At 50.0% G+C, this 19,976-nt stretch overlaps 1 non-coding gene across 1 annotated transcript; it reads left to right on the top strand.

Annotated features, from left to right (window-relative positions):
* Positions 1–1,861: 1,861 nt before the first annotated feature.
* On the top strand, positions 1,862–2,022 carry LOC124705033. Its single transcript, XR_007003882.1, has one exon. It is a non-coding gene; the product is annotated as a U1 spliceosomal RNA (small nuclear RNA).
* The last annotated feature ends 17,954 nt before the right edge of the window (positions 2,023–19,976 follow it).

Raw genomic sequence — 19,976 nt, 5'->3', positions numbered from 1 at the left:
TTAAACGGAATGCTCACTTTGGGGTGTCGTGGGGGCACACCATTTGAACGCTATCATGTCGCGAGAGTAGTCACTTGTATCATTTTGTATTCTTGCCTTCTTGGCTTTGGATGTACTTCAAACTCTCCTTGATCAATGAAATTTGCAAAGCTTTTGCCTTGTTTTTTTCAAAAAAAAAAAAGGAATTCCCACACCCGAGGTTGCAACACAGTAATTTGATAGTGTCATTGTATTTTCTCTGTCCTTGGGTAAGGGCTGGAATCGTTTTTCATCTTTAATCCAGGGAAGCTTAAGCCTAAACGAAATGGAGCAAGTTGTAGAGCCTAAGCAGATTCATAATCCAGCTGAATAGTACGGGTAAAACTTGATACACCGTGCAAAAAAAGGCTCGAATAACACTACGCATGGAGTACAACACAATTTTGTCTTGTGAGGATGTGGAGAGAACACTTTATTTTATTTTTTGACATTGGAGAGAACACTTTGTTAGCTGGCATTATAGTATCACCCGCTGATGCTAACCTACCAATCTGTTGCCAAACTAAACAGGCCATCGAAGATTCGTAATATACAAGCAGAAGGGCCGAACCATTATGGGCCTCCAGAAAATAACCGGCCCAACAAGGAGGGCAGTGGAGCTGCAGCTGTGCACGAGCGCGCGCAGGCGCAACGTTCGTGAGGTTTAGTCCCACCTCGCTGCGTGAGGCAGATTCCAAAGGGTGAGGAGGCTATATAGGGCCACTTCTTTTGGGCTTCTGGAGCGGCTTCGAGGTCCCAGGCAGCTGAAGCCCAAAAGAAGTGTCCAGATTCTGGAGGGCTTATTTCAACCGCGAAGCCAGCCCATAGTGCAATTTGCAGAAACTGCTCCAGACCAGTTTCCCGAGCTTCTGGCTCAACAAACCCAAACGGTACATAGATTTGCCCCTCTGTTCCGTCCAAATTACAGCCAAGTGCCACTCTGCTTCACATAACGGTTCGGCATGTAACAAAAAGAAAAAGAAAAAAACGATTCAGCCCCAACTCCCGCATCGTGCCCTGCTCGGCTGCTCCTATCTTCCTATCGCATGGACGAAGCCGCCGCCGGCGCAGCTCTACCCCCGGCGCCGCCGCAGCTCCACCCCCGGCGCCCTGGAAGCTCCACCATCAGGGACTGGCCACTTTTTCTCCACCCACAGCAGGGACCGGCCGCCGACGAGCTCTCCAACCGCGTCTCCACCTGCGGAAGGACGGCGCCCGCCTCTCCACCCGCAGACCGCCGCCGGCGATGAGCTCTCTGCTCCGCCCCCGCCAGCTGACCGTCAAGAAAACTGAAGCGGTCTGCCGCCGGCTACCGAAGACGTCGAGCTCCACCTCCGCCTATGCTTGAAGCCCTGAAGGCCTTGAGATCCGCTTCCTACTTCTGACCATACTCGTTGTTGCTGCTAATGTTCCAGTACTGTGTATTTGTAAGAAGATTCGTGCTTCAGATTGTTAAGATTTGGAAAAGTTCCCATGTGTCAGGATGTTGGTAATGTTCAGATTTGATCTTGCCATGTTTATTTGGAAGAATTCTATTTTACAACTTCACATAGTATGAATATTCAGAAAATGATTTTTCTACTGGTGTGTATTCTATGTATTACTTAAAATAGAAAATCTCAATATGAAAACAATAATAAGCTACACATCAAATTTAGGGGCAGTAAAGACCTTACACACAAACAAGTCTAAACTTCATAAGCCCAAAAGAAGGGGGTGAACTGTTTCTAGGGAGCTTCTCTCCACCGGAGTTTCTCCCCACCGAAATCTATAAGCCGGCTTCTCCATAAGCATAAGCTCAAAAGAAGTGGCCCATAAGCAGCTCCACGGCCAACGTTGCAACATACTTACCTGGACGGGGTCGACGGACGATCAGCAAGGTCCGTGGTCTAGATCAATGGTCCACATTGCACTTGGTGGATGCGTTGGTCTACCATCTCCCCAAGCGGGAGAGTGGACGTCATAATTTGTGCTAGAGGGGGTACGCGTTCGCGCGGCCCCTGCCAAACTTTGGAATTAAATCTTGGTCCTTCGTCTTTTCTCTGTCAGTAACGTTTGGGTCCTTCAAATAAATTCGTTTAGTAAGTACACTAAATTTTGATACCTTGCCATATTTCTCCCTGCGGTCATTTCTTTGTCAGTTTGCTGCCCATCTCTGCCTCTTCGTTCGACCTTGCAGTTCTCTGAATTAAGTTTCGGTCTTATTTTTTCGTTCCAAACTGTTGTTGCCTTGTGTTTGATAAAATGCTCGCGCACCACGTGAAGTTAAATACTCACCTTTGCTTCAGAGAAAATAGTTTACTTGGATCCGGCAGCACTCAGTCTCGTTCAAACAAGGGTGTATCCATAGCTCTAGATGTCAAATCATATTACTTACTCTATGCCAATGAACGGTTTAGACCCTAGAAGATTTGCTCTCTACTCTGTCGGGGCGTCTTAAAAGAGCTCCCACCATACACCTCTGCAATTTCCACCGCTTGTCTTATCTGAATTCAGTTCATAGGAAACCAAAATCATAACGATGATTCGTGGTTCCGGTGAGGACTCTGAACTTTCCGCTAAGTGAGGAACTGAGAAAGAAAATGACAGTGGTTGAGGAATCCGTAGAAGACATTTGCTCCCTTTTCACCAAACAAATCCAGTTAAGCAAAACAAAGAACATGTACCATTCCTGAGAGCACTGGCCACTGACGTTCTGAAATCCTGATCCTCAGAGCATCTCCAGTCGCGTCCCCCAAACCGTCCCCCAAACCGCGCCGGATTGAGCGTTTGGGGGACGTGTTTCGTTCGTGCCGCGTTTGGGGGACGTCGCTCCCCAGTCGCGTTCCCCAAACAAAATTTCGCAAATTTTAAACTTAACTAGATTCAATTAGATTCGTCCAAACTTACATAGATTCGAACAAAATTTGACTAACTTTAAAACTAAACCTAATCTAGAACCACTTGCGGCGGCCGGAGGCGTCGTAGTACTGCTGGAAGTTGTACATCTCGTCGGTGACGACCTCCTCGCTTGACGCGCTCGTCGACGGGCTCGTCCTTCACCAAGCCGCTTGGTCCTGCCTCGCCGTCGTCGGTGAGGTCCACCGACGGCTTGCCGGAGTCGCGGATGGACATGGCGATCGCCGCGTCCAGGTCGCCCCTCCGAGCGTCCTTGTCGTCCATGGACGCCAAGAACGCCGCCCGCAGCCCCGGGCGGTCCTCGGGGTCGTCGCTGCGGCGATGAGCCGCTGCTGCCGCTCGTACTCCGCCCGGCGGCGCCGCTGCGGCAGCTTACTCCGGCTCCTCCTTCACCTCCGGCTTCGGGATGAGGAGGGCGCCGCCGCGCCTCCCTTGCTGCCGCCCGCTGCCGCTACCGCCACGCCTCGTGTTGACGGGCGTCGCCGGCTCCTCCTTGACCTCCCGTTTGGGGACGGTGTAGGGTGATACGTCTCCGACGTATCGATAATTTCTTATGTTCTATGCCATATTATTGATGATACCTACATGTTTTATGCACACTTTATGTCATATTCGTGCATTTTCTGGAACTAACCTATTAACAAGATGCCGAAGTGCCACTTCCTGTTTCTCGCTGTTTTTGGTTTTCGAAATCCTAGTAACGAAATATTCTCGGAATTGGACGAAACGAAGACCCAGGGGCCTATTTCGCCACGAACCTTCCAGAAGACCGAAGAGCATACGAAGTGGGGCCACGAGGTGGCCAAACCACATGACGGCGCGGCCAAGGGGGGGCCCGCGCCGCCCTGTGGTGTGGGCCCCTCATTAGCCCCCCGACTCTGCCCTTCCGCCTACTTAAAGCCTCCGTCGCGAAACCCCTGATGCGAAAAACCACGATACGGAAAACCTTGCGAGACGCCGCCGCCGCCGATCCCATCTCGGGGGATTCCGGAGATCTCCTCCGGCACCCTGCCGGAGGGGATTCATCTCTCGGAGGACTCTACACCGCCATGGTCGCCTCCGGAGTGATGAGTGAGTAGTTCACCCCTGGACTATGGGTCCATAGCGGTAGCTAGATGGTTGTCTTCTCCTCATTGTTCTTCATTGTTGGATCTTGTGAGCTGCCTAACATGATCAAGATCATCTATCCGTAATACTCTATGTTGTGTTTGTCGGGATCCGATGGATAGAGAATACCATGTTATGTTAATTATCAAGTTATTACATATGTGTTGTTTATGATCTTGCATGCTCTCCGTTACTAGTAGAGGCTACGGCCAAGTTTTTGCTTTTAACTCCAAGAGGGAGTATTTATGCTCGATAGTGGGTTCATGTACGCATTGACACACGGACGAGTGACGAAAAGTTCTAAGGTTGTGTTGTCTTTGTTGCCACTAGGGATAAAACATTGGCGCTATGTCAGAGGATGTAGTTGTTGATTACATTACGCACCATACTTAATGCAATTGTCCGTTGCTTTGCAACTTAATACTTGGAAGGGGTTCGGACGATAACCTGAAGGTGGACTTTTTAGGCATAGATGCGGTTGGATGGCGGTCTATGTACTTTGTCGTAATGCCCAATTAAATCTCACTATACTTATCATGCCATGTATGTGCATTGTTATGCCCTCTCTATTTGTCAATTGCTCGATTGTAATTTGTTCACCCAACATGCTTTTATCTTATGGGAGAGACACCTCTAGTGAGCTGTGGACCCCGGTCCATTCTTTTATACTTGAAATACAAATCTGCTGCAATACTTGTTTTACTTGTTTTCTCTGCAAACAATCATCTTCCACACAATACGGTTAACCCTTTGTTACGAGCAAGCCGGTGAGATTGACAACCTCACTTGTTTCGTTGGGGCAAAGTACTTTGGTTGTGTTGTGCGGGTTCCACGTTGGCGCCGGAATCTCCGGTGTTGCGCCGCACTACATCCCGCCGCCATCAACCTTCAACGTGCTTCTTGACTCCTACTGGTTCGATTAAACCTTGGTTTCTAACTGAGGGAAACTTGCCGCTGTGCGCATCACACCTTCCTCTTAGGGTTCCCAACGGACCTGTCAATTACACGCATCATAGGGCGCCGACCGGTACGACGAGGACGGCGTCGATCGCGCCGGTCCCGAGGAAGAAGAGTGCGAGGAGGACGAGTACGTCGTCCTCCTCGGCTGCCATTGAGGAGACGGCGGCGGCGACGACGGCATCTCCGGCCTTGGAGCGCCGTTGCGGAGGCCGCGGATGACGTTCTCGAGGTGCGCCCGAACGCCCTGCAACGGGCGCGGCCTTCCCTGTTCCAGCTGTTGGGGCCGCCGACGAGGTTGTCGGTGATGTGCATCTCGACGTCGTACTTCTCCTGGAAGTACGTCGTCCACCAGGCGTCGTTGTCGTTGACCGCCCACGTCGGATCCAACCGCTCCTCGGCGGTGAGTTGAGCCCGACGGGCCTTGATGGGTCCCTCCATTGGTCCGTCTTCGGCTTCGGCGGCGGCGGAACGCCAATGCCGTTCACGGCCATCTTCCAGCCGCCGGCCGCTTGGCAGCCGCATGTCCGGCGGGACCGGATACGGGCGTGGTACGGCGCCCACGCCTCCGCCACGGTGAGGCTGCCGCGTCCGGCCGTTCGCCGCGGCGATCTTGCGGGAGGACGAGCTCGACATTTTTTGAGCGGCGAGGAGAGGATCCGGGAGGGGAGGCGGCGGCGACGAGAAGGATTATGGTGAGCGGCGATAACCGCAGGGCGTCTTAAAACGGCGGCGGCGGCGGTGGTTGCACGCAATAACTCCGGCGCGGACGGCCACGCGGCCATGCACGACGAGACGCGTCCCTGCGTCGCCCGGGAAAACAGGGACGCCATTAACGTCGCTTGACCAAAGGTAGGCGACGGGGTTTTAGCCTTCCGTGCCGCTGACGGGTCGGGCCCGCGTCGGTTGGCCTCGCTTTTCGTTGTGTCCGGCGTCCCCGGAGCGTCCCCTGTGGGACGGGGATGGGCTCGGGGCGCCGGACACCGTATCGGGCCGCGTCGGACAAAAATGGGCTTTGGGGGACGCGGCTGGAACTCTTTTTTTGTCTGGCACGCCCCAAATCCCTTTGGGGGACGGTTTGGGGGACGCGACTGGAGATGTTCTCAGTTCCACTATGAAAGACAAGTTTGGCCCCTGAAAGTGACGTTTCTATATTGCCATGGTGGTCAGAGCTGTGCTCTAGCCGTTCACGTCCTACTACTATACACTATCTTTTCCTGAAGATATCTCCCAAGAAGGATTTTTGTTTTGAAACGAGGCAAAAGACTTCCATTTCCATAGATTAAGACGGAGGTTTTTAAGAAGTTTTACAAACCCAAACCTGACCCGAGGGTCAAGCCAAAAGAATAAGCCTACTCTCGCTGTAACATTACTCAACGTTTTTGCTCCCGCCAAGCTCCACATTGCCACCTCCTCGTTGATTTTTGCAAGAAGCATGTAACGGTGGAAACACTATTTCGGAACACGAGCATTTCGTTCCTTCTAAATTTCCCAAGAAACCAACATCGCAAGCGAGGCCATGAACTTCCTTCCTTGTGCATGCTTGTGGATCTCCTCAACCCACCACTCCTCGACGGAGCTCTAAAATGCCACAAGCTTGGATCAACATCATGTAGCCCGAGCCAAGTCTTCACAATTGACCACACGCTGGTGGTGAAGCGACGCTTGTAAAGAATGTGAGACATGGATTCTATTACAAAGCTGGCATCGCCCACAATTTTGACACCCTATTTTCTCAAGTCTATTCACCGTCGAAACTCTATTTTGAACGATCAATCAAGCAAATAATTTGCACTTCGGGGGAGCCCATGGTCTGGAGACTAAGGATGGTTGTTATGGTCGGGCTCCAGTATGCACGGAAGAGGCCCAATAGTGGACCGAATTAAGGGCTTAGCCCAAGTTATATAGGGTTTCGAGTAGCTAGTCTATTATATAAACACATGTACCCCTTTGTTTTATGACAATCAATAAAATATTTCTTGTTGTCTCCCTCAGGAGACGAGATCCCTAAACCCTAGCCGCCGCCTCCAGCGCACCGCCGCCTTCCTCCTCACGCGCGGCCACGGCGCCGAGTCGCCGACGTCCGCGCCTCCAGTCTCGCCACCCTCCCTTCCACCCATACAACCTCCGTCCTAGACCTGGTAGAACCCTAGCGTCTACCAATGGCATAGAAGAATTAGGATGTCCCAAGAATTGCATGTTGTACGCCGATTTCGAGGAGTAACTTCCACTAACGGTGAGCTTCCACGAGATAGAATCCGTAGTATTGGAGTTTATTTGCAAGGGGCTAACCAACTTCCAAAGCTTCACGAATCCCAAGAGAGTTTGATTGCCCTCCATGAAATGCATGCTTCACATATAATAAGCATGCAAGAGTCTCTTTCGAAAACCTACAGGTAAATTTTGCATCTCAAGAGTGATGGAGTGCCCTCACGAAATGTATTAGCTGGTGTACTGAAAGCATATGCTACAGTATTGAAGATTCACCTAATAGCATCACTGTCACCAGATGAATTGTAGCACATGAGCTATCGTTCAGAGTCATAGATCTCTAAGAGATACTAGATGACAGTTGCCCCACAGGCAAGTGGCAAGTGGTACAAGACCTGAAGAGTCAATTGGAAAGGAGTGCTTCTCAATCCAGCCTCTTATGTGGATACAAAGAAACTTCCTTTCATGCCTAAATCTTTTTCCTCTTTTCTCTGAATCTTGACTAAGTTGGGCCTGCCTATTTTTTTTACTTTTCCGTCAAGACGTCAGTGTCGGAAAACGAAATCCTGGCACCGATGTTAACTACATACTCTTTGTGTCTCGATTAATCAACCTAAGACGTTTGTCAGGTCAATTGTTGATGGAGACGCTTAAAATGCTTTGTTTGTTGGTCTTGGCGGTCGTTACCAACAATATAATGTATCACTAAACTGCCACCGTCGTTGGAGTTGCCTTCTGGTACTGGTAGTAATAGCATAATACTGTTGACGTCAGAAACCCACTGGCGGGCAGAGACGGGCAACACCGTAGAGCCGGGAACAACTGGGGCTGCGGCTGGCCCCAGTCCCTCTGAGCGACGGCCCGCAAAGCCTCCTGGTCGCACGCACCGATGTTTATCACAAGGGCGTGCCACCCGACCTATACCTGGTCGGGAAGGTGTGGATGATGCCTCGCTTAGTTTCCTGCAGGGCACACACGTAAACGTTAAATACGAGCCTCGATCGGCTCTCAGGTTATCCTGTGAATCGGCTCAAGGAGCCGATCCACCCATGATTCAGACGAGGTGTCCGAATATATGGTGGTCCTGCTTGATCAAGGTAAAGCTAATGAGATCTACGACGATTTAGGGTTTTCACCGCATAATCGGATCATCCTACTCAGGATTGGGCCTCGCGCTCGCGCACGGTGATCGTAAGCCGATCCTAGACAGGGCCTAAAAACCAACACGAGGTTGATCTCCGGAACATCCGTTCTAGGACTAGCAAACGCCACCCTACACGCCGCTGGATCCTCCGACCCTTGTAAGGCCTAACTATTGCAGATATTAAACTAATCCTTGTAGAACAAGGAGCAATCGTAACGGATCAGATCTACTAAACTATGATCAAGCGGGGTGCCGTCCCTACGCCTAAGATAGGCGTAAGGGCGGCTAGACATGCAAGGGTTGCACTACGAAAGCATGCAGCATGAAGAACAATGCTAACCCTAACATGTCTAAGATAACTACGTTGCTCGCCATCAAAAAGGCTTCGATACGAGCAACGCATGAACAACGGGGCAGGCTTGTGCTGCCTAGATCGCAAGATGCGATCTAGGCAGCATGATGCTTACCGGTAGAAACCCTCGAGACGAAGGAGTTGGCGATGCGCCGAGATTTGTTTGTGGTTGAACGTTGGTTGTTGTTTATTCCATAAACCCTAGGTACATATTTATAGTCCAGCGGACTTTCTAATGTGGGCGTGCACTAAACCGTGCACGAGTAAGATTCTAACTTCTAAACTAAGATGCGATCTAATATGTTACAGATACACGGGCAATTAAGCCCAACTTGGTATAAAAGGCCGATTCATGTATTCCTTCTATATATATATTTCTTCACGTCCATCTTGATCGCGGCCCACCTCTGACTTGGTCAAATTCTGGTGATAACACATGCCCCCCTGGTTTTGGAAATGACATTTCCAAAATCATTGCGCTTTCTTTCGTCGGGTCATGTCGTGGCAGAGCAGAGCTGCCGCAGAATCCCCATCATGATGCCTTGCCCCTTCCACTTCTCCACGTGGCCGTAGAATTTTCCTATTGGGCAACATCTCCTCGGAAGCTGCTGTGGCATTGAATCTCTCTCATATCCCCTTTATTTAACCGTTCTAAACAGCTTGCATCTCCTTCGTCCTCCTCGCATTAGCACCAAAAACCCTCTGTGCCGCCATGTCTTCTTCCTCTTCCTCCGAGTTTTCCTACGGGTCCGACTCCTCCCGCGAGACGCCGCCGGAAGTTCGTGCCCCGGAAGACTGGGACGAGGAGAGCCATGCCTCCTCCATTTGGTCTGAGGACGACAAGTCCTTGACCAGCGGGGATGAAGATCTTCAGTTCCTCGCCGATGGGGAACTGGAACCAAAAAGCGAGGACGACCAGTTCTCCTGGGAGGCTGCCCCACCTCTGAAGAAGAGGGAGGAGAAGACGACGACGACGACGACTCCCTCGAAGGCTACCCGCCGGCGAAGCGCCTCCGCATGTGGTGGGACGACGATAGCAGCGACGATGAAGACGGGGATGAAGCCCCCGTGGAGGGCTACGGGAGTAGCGATGAGGAGCCCATCGGCAGCAGTGCCGATGAGAGTTCTGAGGATGACGATGAGGGTAGTGATGGCCCGTAGATTAGGATCTAATAGTATAGGCCTAGCAGTAGTAGATTGGTCAATAGACCCTTCTTTTGTTCTTCCCCCCTTGAGCAATCGGCTCCCCATTGTAAGAAATCCCAATGCTAATGAAGAATTTCCTTCGCTTGATTTTGCCGATTTCTTTCATGCTGAGTTTGTCGACTGTTGGCCTAATCCATGCTTAGCGACTGATGGTAACGCATCAGCTCCATGATAATCTGCGAGACAGGCCAATTTAGCCATCCCTCCAAGCTAGCTGGCTCCTGCCGATGACGATGACCCAGCCGATCTTAGTAAGCTGGCGACTTGATCTTGGAGCAGGCGACTTTAAAAGAGCCCTGGAACCGCTTTGGATGCTCAAACTGATGACTCTGTAACAGAACACCGCTCTCCAAACCGGTTGTGTCGCAGGGCTAGCCGATTCCAACCAAATCGGCTCCCCAGAGCACCGACCTTTAGGGCGAGCTGCCCCCCCGAGCCATATGTGCCGACATTAGCCGTAGCCCCAAGCAGAGAACCTTTACGGTGAGCTGCCCCCCGAGCTTCTTCAGTTCTTGCCGGCCAGATCGGCTCCTTTCCTTTGGTGGATCTGATGCGATCCATCCTTGACCTGATCTGCACGTTCGAGCTGCTCTTGGCATTGTTCTTGAAGAGAGGATCCGAGCTCTTAAGCTACTTCATTAAGGAGTTCTTTCATTTAAAACCCTCTTCGTGCTCCATTGACCCTCTGATCGTATCAGTTATTCCTCTTGAGTCGATGGCCATGCATCAGCTTTTATATCCTTAAGTCGATGTCTGCTGCATCGGCTGTGCTCGAAAATTTTCGAATTTTCAGAATCTTACCGCCGACTAATGCATCGGCCCCCATATTCCAATACCCATCACCAAAAGATGAGACGCTTCCATTACATATCCTCGTGTTCTATCTACCTGGGTGCCCCCCCGAGCCGATTCTGTCAAGAGAATTGATGGTATCGGCTCTGTTGGATAACATGTTGAACCCGAGACAGAATGGATGGGTGAGGATAATTTTGGCCGATTGCTGGAATCGGCCTCCATGTTGCTTGTTCGATGAAAGGTTTTGTAATGTCCCTTCATGAATTTTTGGGGCCGATCACAAGGATCAGCCTCGCCATGTTTGCTCATCGACGTGTTCTTGCTACTCGTCCAGGCCGGTAGACAGAACCAGCCCAATCTCTGATTTTATCATGTTGGTGCGCTTGCTGTCGTCCACCTTGGATGTATCGTGTAACCGTGGAGCACGAAATGTCGTCGGAAGAACGAGCACCATGTTTGTGCCAGCCGATGTTTCATCATCGGCTTTCCTTTGCTTGGGGCGCCACTCCATTTTCCGTGGACGACCCTCTTCATCCAGGGTTCGCTGAACCTTTGCAGCCAAATCGGGCCTTGCCTTCTGTTGACTGCCAAAACCTCTGGTGATAACACCTTCCTCAATGTATGCAAGTATAACCTCTCGGCTTCTTCCAGGCCGCGCAATCGTTGAACCCTGCGTTTCTGGGAACGGCTGAGTCCGTCAGGGCACCACCTTGGCCGGTGGTACCTGTCTTCTTCTTCTCCCTCGAGATCTTCCAACCGAGGGGACTCAGCTCGTTTGCTATGTGGCGGGAGAGGTCCTAAGCGCTCGAACACGGACACGTTGGCTGCATCCTTCTTCTTCCGGTTGCATTCTGGGCAATTGCCGATTGTTGGCAATCGGCTCATTCCTGAATCCCAGCAGTGCCTGAAGAAAGGACAATCCCAGTGCATGTCCTCGCCGTCTCGCTCCTTTGCCTTTCCCTTGGCACAACGCTCGTGCTCCTCCTCATCGCGATTATGCCGACGATGTCTTCTGGCTTCTCTAGCCAGACGATCTCTTTCATCATCATCGCTGGACCGTCGGCGTTGGTCGTACTGACTCACATACTTGTTGAGGAGGTGATCAGAGAGAGGTCGCTGATATCTTATGTTCTTCACTTCTCCCTCTGTTACGTAGCGCTTGCCGTCTTGGCGGAGCCGATCGCGTGGAGCGGCTTCCTCTGTTTCTTTGCTATGAGAGTAGCTGCCCTCATCTCCATCCTTGCCAGCGTGGTGTCCAAGATCTACCATGTTGATATTGCACAGGAAACCCGGCTGGCACCCTCCATGGCAAGCATACTCCACCATGTTTACGGCGGGAAAGGGGTGTGTGTCGACCTTCATGGCGTATTGGTTGAAAATCAACCGTCCGTTTTCTATCGCCACTTGGATCTGCTGACGCCACACCCGGCGGTCGTTGGTGGCATGGGAGAGCGAGTTATGCCATTTGCGGTATGGCTTTCCATTCAGCTCTTGCGCCGTGGGGAACTTGAGACCTTCGGGTATCTTCATATGCTTCTCCTTGAGTAGGAGGTCGAAGATTTGCTCCGTCTTGGTCACGTCAAAATCAAATCCCTTAGGCGGGCCTGGTGGCTTCACCCATTTGCAGGACACGGGGTTCCGTCGCCGAGTCCACTCAGCCACTGCTACCTCGTGGTCTCCCATGGAACCTTCGTCTTCGTCTCGCATCGACCACGGCTCACCGCACGCTTGAACCTGTCTTGGTACACGTCCGGGTGGCGCTGTTCATATGCTGAAAGTTTCGAACCACGTGCGCTGACGAGGGTAGTCTGCTTGGGAGGCCATGTCCTTGAGCTGATGTTGCAAGGCCCACCACCGCCAACTCGACTGCTTCTTTTTCACTTATACGAGCCGAAAAGCATCGGTTCCTAATGGTCCTGAAGCGCTGGATGTATTTTGTCACAGTTTCTCCTTGCGCTTCTGACGTAGTTGTGCTAGATCGGCAATGCTAGACATCGGAAGCTTCCGAATGATACTCGCTCATGGAACTGCTCTTCCAACTGCTTCCAAGTTTGGATGGAGTTCGGTGGTAGCGATGTGTACCACCCGAAAGCCGATCCTGTGAGGGACTGTGAGAAGAACCTCACGCGCAACTCGTCTGACGCTGAGATCGTGCCCAGCTGTGCCAAATATCGGCTCACATGCTCGATGGAGCTGGACCCCTCTGACCCACTGAACTTTGTGAAGTCCGGGAGCCGATATTTGGGAGGCAGCGGGATCAGTTCGTAGCTGTTGGGGTACGGCTTGGTGTAGCCGAACGCCTTCCTTTTCGGCATCATACCGAACTGATCTTTCAGAATTGCACAGATCTGATCCGCTGTGATGGCTGAAGGTGTCGAACCCCGAAGATTCGCCGGGGTGGCATACTTAACCAGCCATGCTTGCTTTTCCGGTTCTAAGCCAACTGCAGGAGCTGGGCTTTGGAGGTTCGTCGGGGTGGCGTACTTAGCCAGCCACGATTGCTTCTCAGGATCGGCTCCTGACGTTCCTCCTGCCGTCCCAGAGGCCGCTGATATTGCAGCCTGGTTCGAGATTGCCCAGGCGTTGCTGTCCGGTACGTATGCGCACGTGTATCCGTGCGAGATCTCCTTAGGCGGCTCAGGTAGGAATTGGTAGTCACTAGGATCACCACCAACCTTGTAGACGACGTATGCCGATGAGTTCGGTAGTTCCGGTGCTGCCCATGCGAACGGCTGGGGCTGGAGCGGCATCTCTCCTTTGAAAGTCCCCAGAGCCGGTCCCGACGGGGGGTACCGGTGACTCATGATTTCCTGGATGACGCGCAGAGCGACACGCTCCAAGGTGTTCACCAGGCTCTCAGAGTGGCGGTGCAGCGAATGAGCCACCATGTAGTTGATCTCCTGCCGCAGTGACCTGGTGCGTTCTTCTGACGGGGCGGACAGGTCCACTCCATCGAGCGCGCCTTCAGGCGTGAAACCCTTCCACCTGACGCCATGGGAGCGGGTTCGGTGGAAGGAGCCGATGAGTTCGGCTTCGAGGGTTGCCTTGATCTCGTCATGCTTCTTCTTGAGCTCATCAGGCAGATCCGCGTACGTGACCGGAGTGTCTTCCGCCATCTCGGATGTAGATGGCGATGTCGTGGATGTCGAAGGCGTGTCCCACCGGCGTGCCAGTATGTGTTGACGTCGAAACCCACCGGCGGGCAGAGGCGGCAACACCGTAGAGCCGGGAACAACTAGGGCTGCGGCTGGCCCCGGTCCCTCGAGCGACGGCCCGCAAAGCCTCCTGGTCGCACGCGCCGATGTTTATCACAAGGGCGTGCCACCTGACCTATACCTGGTCAGGAAGGTGTGGATGATGCCTCGCTTAATTTCCTGCAGGGCACACACGTAAACATTAAATACGAGCCTCGATCGGCTCTCAGGTTATCCTGTGAATCGGCTCAGGGAGCCGATCCACCCATGATTCGGACGAGGTGTCCGAATATATGGTGGTCCTGCTTGATCAAGGTAAAGCTAATGAGATCTACGACGATTTAGGGTTTTCACCGCATAATCGGATCATCCTACTCGAGGTTGGGCCTCGCGGCTCGCGCACGGTGATCGTAAGCCGATCCTAAACAGGGCCTAAAAACCAACACGAGGTTGATCCCCGGAACATCCGTTCTAGGGCCAACGAACGACACCCTACGTGCCGCTGGATCCTCCCCCCCTTTGTAAGGCCTAACTATTGCAGATATTAAACTAATCCTTGTAGAACAAGGAGCAATCGTAACGGATCAGATCTACTAGACTATGATCAAGCGGGGTGCCGCCCCTACACCTAAGATAGGTGTAAGGGCGGCTAGACATGCAAGGGTTGCACTACGAAAGCATGCAATATGAAGAACAATGCTAACCCTAACATGTCTAAGATAACTACGTTGCTCGCCATCAAAAAGGCTTCGATACGAGCAACGCATGAACAACGTGGGCAGGCTTGTGCTGCCTAGATCGCAAGATGCGATCTAGGCAGCATGATGCTTACCGGTAGAAACCCTCGAGACGAAGGGGTTGGCGATGCGCCGAGATTTGTTTGTGGTTGAACGTTGGTTGTTGTTTATTCCATAAACCCTAGGTACATATTTATAGTCCAGCGGACTTTCTAATGTGGGCGTGCACCAAACCGTGCACGAGTAAGATTCTAACTTCTAAACTAAGATGCGATCTAATACGTTACAGATACACGGGCAATTAAGCCCAACTTGGTATAAAAGGCCGATTCACGTATTTCTCCTATATATATATTCTTCACGTCCATCTTGATCGCGGCCCACCTCTGACTCGGTCAAATTCTGGTGATAACACAAACACTAATAAAATGCCATAGATAATTTGAGATGAACATTGACATTGACATGTGAGTACCTTGGTATTGTGAAATTTTTCCTGAAACTGAGGCAATGTTCCTATTTTGTTGGTGGATGCATTTATCTGCGCATGGGATCAACTTGGTAGTTGTTCATGTGGATGTTTTATAAATTGGTTGCCTAGCCTTTTCAATCAGTTTGTACTTAAATGGTATTAGAGCCAAGGTCTCGAGTTTGAATTGTTGACGGTGTGGTTCAGTTCATCCTTAATTTGTTGGTACCCCATTGGCCCTTGTAAAGCTTCATGTGCCTACCTCCGAATCCAGTGTTGAATTTCTCTTGTGACACACGAGGATGGCTGTTAATGTGTGTATAAGTGGGTTGCATAGCCCCTTTTATATAAGTTTGCAAGTTTCCGTATTGTGTTGTGCCTTTGGGACTCAGCCTGCACTTCTGACTTTTGGTTGTGTTGGCTACTGCATAAGTTTAATATAGTTCCATGTGGTTTTTGTTGAGATCTATAAGTGGATTGCATAGCCCTTTCCATCATTTCGGACCTGTGGTGTGCTATTCTGTTTTCCACGTGTTAGACCTCCTCTTCTTAACAAGACTCCATGAGTAGGAGGCACTATGATTTTATTTTTTTGCGCATGAAATTACTCAATTAGATAGCTTAATCTCATTTGTTGACTGTCTGTTGACCAGCCACTTGAGGGTAAAACTGAGTATATTGCACTAGCCAGTATTAGTACTTGAGGGGAAAACTGAGTACATATATTTTTCCAGTGTATGGCTCGACGGTAGAACTGAGTACACGTAACGGTGCAGACGTGCAGTACCACGGACGCGTGTCGTGGTGCGCAGCGGTTAGGCGGTGCGCGTGTTGAGACCAAACGTCTAGCTTTTTTGAGAAATTGTCGAGACCAACCGTCACGTTGCCTGTACAGAGCCCCTCTGTCCCTCCCTCTGCACACAGTCTCATTCTCACTCACGCACGCAACCACACGTCTCACGTCCCATCAACTTCTCCAAATCGAATGGAAAAACACCAACCGCCCTAGCGTGTTCCCTGCCGGCGATGGACAAGAAGAATGCGCCGGCGGCCGTCGCCCCCGAGACCGTCGCCTCCGAGGGCGGCGCATCCAAGCGCCGCGCCTCCGTGGACTGGGCCTCTCTCAGGGCTGACGGACCACTTCACAAGATCGGGGACTGCTTACTGGCGAACGAGGAGTACATGGACACCTACTCTGCTTTGAGGCAAGTTTGTAGAAATTGGCGCTCAGGTTTACCTGAGCCCGATGTGCACCTGCACAAATGGATCATTGTAGAACACACCCTTCCACGCGCTGCTGATTTCACCTTCCTCCACCTCCGCACATCCCGCTATGTCACCATCGATCTAACGGAAGTTCATGCAAGGTTCAAATTCCTCCATATCTATAGAGTTAATCTATTTTTATTTTCAATCGTAAACATCTTAGTGCTGAATGTTATCTTCATCAATATATTTTAGATACTACTTCGTCGGCTTTTACCGTGGCGTCATCGTCCTTGCCCAGAAGAACCAGCCGCACAAGATACGGCTTTTGAACCCACTCACAAAGACATTGAATACTAGGTTTGAGGCGCATATGCCATATGTTATTCTGAAGTCAGTCGCTGTAATGAAGTCCCCGACTATGGTCTTCGTTTCCAAAGATTACCCGGCGGAAATTGCTTGGGTCGATGAGAGCACTCCAACTAAGGGTATAGATGAAGACTGGGGAGAAGGAAGATTTTCGACCGAGCACCATTCTCTGCGTTGCATTACCCCGTTCAATGGTGAATTGTATGCAATAGCTGTGAACAATTTTGAGTTCGGAAAATTAGTGTGCACCAACAATGTCCAGTTGGAGAAGCGCGCGAGTACAGTCAACATGGATACACTATTTTCATTTCCAGAACTTGGAAATAACAAGTTCTACCTTGTGAAGTCGGATGGTGCTCTGCTACTTATGTTGTTGGACAACAAGCATTTGGAGGAAGGTCAATCATTGGTCTACCGTGTGGACACTGAGAGCCGCTCTCTCCATGCTGTCAATAACATTGGCAGTCGTGCCTTCTTCGTCCATTACATCCGGTGTATCTCCGTCGACACCAGAGTGCACCCGACACTTCGACCTGGTTGCATCTACTACGCAGATTTGGGTTATATCAGAGAGTACTTTGATGATATAAAGGCCTGGGATGAGTGGCCAATACGTGTGGATAGATTAGGAAACTACGGTATGAGAAATGAACAAAGGCCATACCGTTTGGAGGATGTATTGGCTGCACACTGCAGACGGAAGGAGTTCAATGAATATTTCCTTCAGATCAGAGAATGGAGTGACGAAGAAATATATGCTGAATGAAGATCAGATTCATTCATCCTGGGGTATCCTAATCTTCATGTTGGCCATACATTGCGTCTTGTATTATTTTCAGATTAGTTTGTCGTGAACATTAACATTGTTATTGGCTGCTTTTGGCTATTGTATGCAGTTTATGTATTATACTCCGTACTTAGTTTTCTAGATTTATTATGCTGCTATGAATTTTTCCTATACTAGCTTCTAGATTTGACTGATTTTGTTTGTAATGATGATGGCTTGATGTGGCTGTTGGCCTTGACTGCCGGAGCAGTAGCAATCGTATCGTACTTAACCAGGTGTACCATCTTTATATTAGTATTATATTATATTACTTGACCATAGCCATATTCAAAATCAAATCTTAGTCGGGGGCAAAATCCGCCAATCCTGAAATATTTCAGACGGGTTTTTGAATGGGATAAGAAGATAGATCACGATGATAGTAACCTGTATTCAACGTGATGATGATTTGATTTTGCACTCGGCCTTGAACAGAGGTACTAGTACGGTCTCACAATTTTTTATCATTATACTTGGACCTTAGCCAAATTCAAAATCTCATAGCGGCAAAACTTCCCGCCCACAAAATACAAAAATTTCACACGCTTCCAAATTCCCATTCTACCCCTGTGGAGATGACGAGCAAAGTCGGTTGGTGGGGGGGTCTGCCCGTCATTTTTGGATCACCACCTCCCTAGCCCGGAAACCCTCGCAAAAAAAATTCATTTCCCTCAGACCACCCACCGGAACTTCCCAAGTCCCTCTCTCTCCCACCTCCACGACCACCGCACCGGAACATCCCCGCCGGACTTCCCTGGCCTACCCGAGGCCTCGCGATCCTCGTCATCCGGCTGCCTGCCGGAGCCGCTTCATCGACGCCGTCATCAACCGGACCGGATCATCCCCGCCGAACCTCAAAACCATATGCTCATCCAGCAGTCTACCGCGATCGCTTCAGCTGCGGTATCGTCCACCCGACCGGAGCCGCTTCGCCGGATCCGTCGTCCACCGCATCGGATCTTGCTCACCGACACCGCTGTGCATGAACCAGATCTGCTTCACCGACGCCGTGCATGATCTAAACTCTTCCACTGTCTCTTTTCTATTGCTTGCCTGCAAGTTCTTGTTTAATCTTGGGGGAACATGTTTGTGCTAACGACGCGCCGTTACGTTTTTGCAGATGAGATGAGTAACCATGAATTGTAATGGCCGTCTCTCCAACCCCAAGTAGCACATGTAGCGTACTTCATCACCGGATCTATCAACCCCAGGAAGATCTGCTGTAACTCCCACAAAGTGCTTCTCCTAATGTAAGTCCATTGTTTTAGCGCCATGTTCTGGGTTCAGATGCTTGTTTGTCTGAAGCTCTTTTAGTTCATTCCTAGATATGACCGTAACACCTTGCTATTTTCTAGTTCATTGCTAACTTTAAGCGATTGAACATTTTGGTTTGCATTCCTCGCTTCGTAGATGTAGCCATCATCACTTCTATCTTGCTCAGTCGTTGTTACAAAAATTATAGGCTGCTACTATTTTTTTCATGCCAATATTGTTCTCCCTGAACATGTTGGTTTGCATTTCCTGTACTACAGGTGATGCCATTGTTATTTCTATCTACTTCGTCGTAAGCTAACAAAGTAACTGCCTGCTATTAGTTCCTGCATGCTATCGCTCTCGCCATCCTGCAGGTACAAATTTATTTGAACTCGTCACAGCAGCTACTTCCGTCATAATTTTGTCTGCCATCTGATTCTTCGAAAGCTGCAATATTAACTTGTTTCTCTTAATTGGCATGGCGCTCACATATAGAATGGTGAACATATTGGTGTGCATTCCCTCTTTTACAAGTTCACAGGTGATCCACTATATTCCGTTTCTGGTCCATCCTAAGCCGTAGCATTAACTATCCTCTATGTGTTGCTCATTACAACTTTATATCCCGAAACAAATTGATTTGTTTCCCTTATCTACAAGTTTACGAGTGATGCCATTATAACTCCTATCTGTTTTATTCCTAGCTATTATAGTAACATCCTTGTATTATTTAGTTCATGGCCAATTTTAAGTAATTGCACATGTTGGCTCGCATTCCCTGCTCTATAGCTTTTGGCATCGTCACTTCTATATTTGGTTTGCATTCCCTGCTCTCTATATCTAGCCATCATAACTTTATCTTGCTCGATCGTTGTTACAAAAATTATGGCCTGCTACTATGTTGTTTGTGCCAATTTTTTACTCCATGAACATGTTGGCTTGCATTCCCTGTACTACAGGTGATGCCATTGTTTTGTATCTAGTTCATTGTAAGCTAACAAAGTAAGGACTTAGTTTGGCATGCTATCACTCGCTTATCTAGCCTCGTAGTACAAATAAACTTGTCATACTACTAGATAATAATTTTGCGTGCCATCTTGTTCTTCAAAAGCTGCATTATTGACTTGTTTCTCTGACTTGGCATGAAACTCACATATGGAATGCTGAACATATTGGTTTGCATTCCCTCTTATACAAGTTCACATGTGATCCCACTATATTCTGTATATGGTC

Source organism: Lolium rigidum, chromosome 3, assembly GCF_022539505.1.
Source record: "Lolium rigidum isolate FL_2022 chromosome 3, APGP_CSIRO_Lrig_0.1, whole genome shotgun sequence".
Classification (NCBI taxonomy): Eukaryota; Viridiplantae; Streptophyta; class Magnoliopsida; order Poales; family Poaceae; genus Lolium; species Lolium rigidum.
Note: the sequence above shows the minus strand (reverse complement) of the source record. Positions and strands in the feature narration are given on the sequence as shown.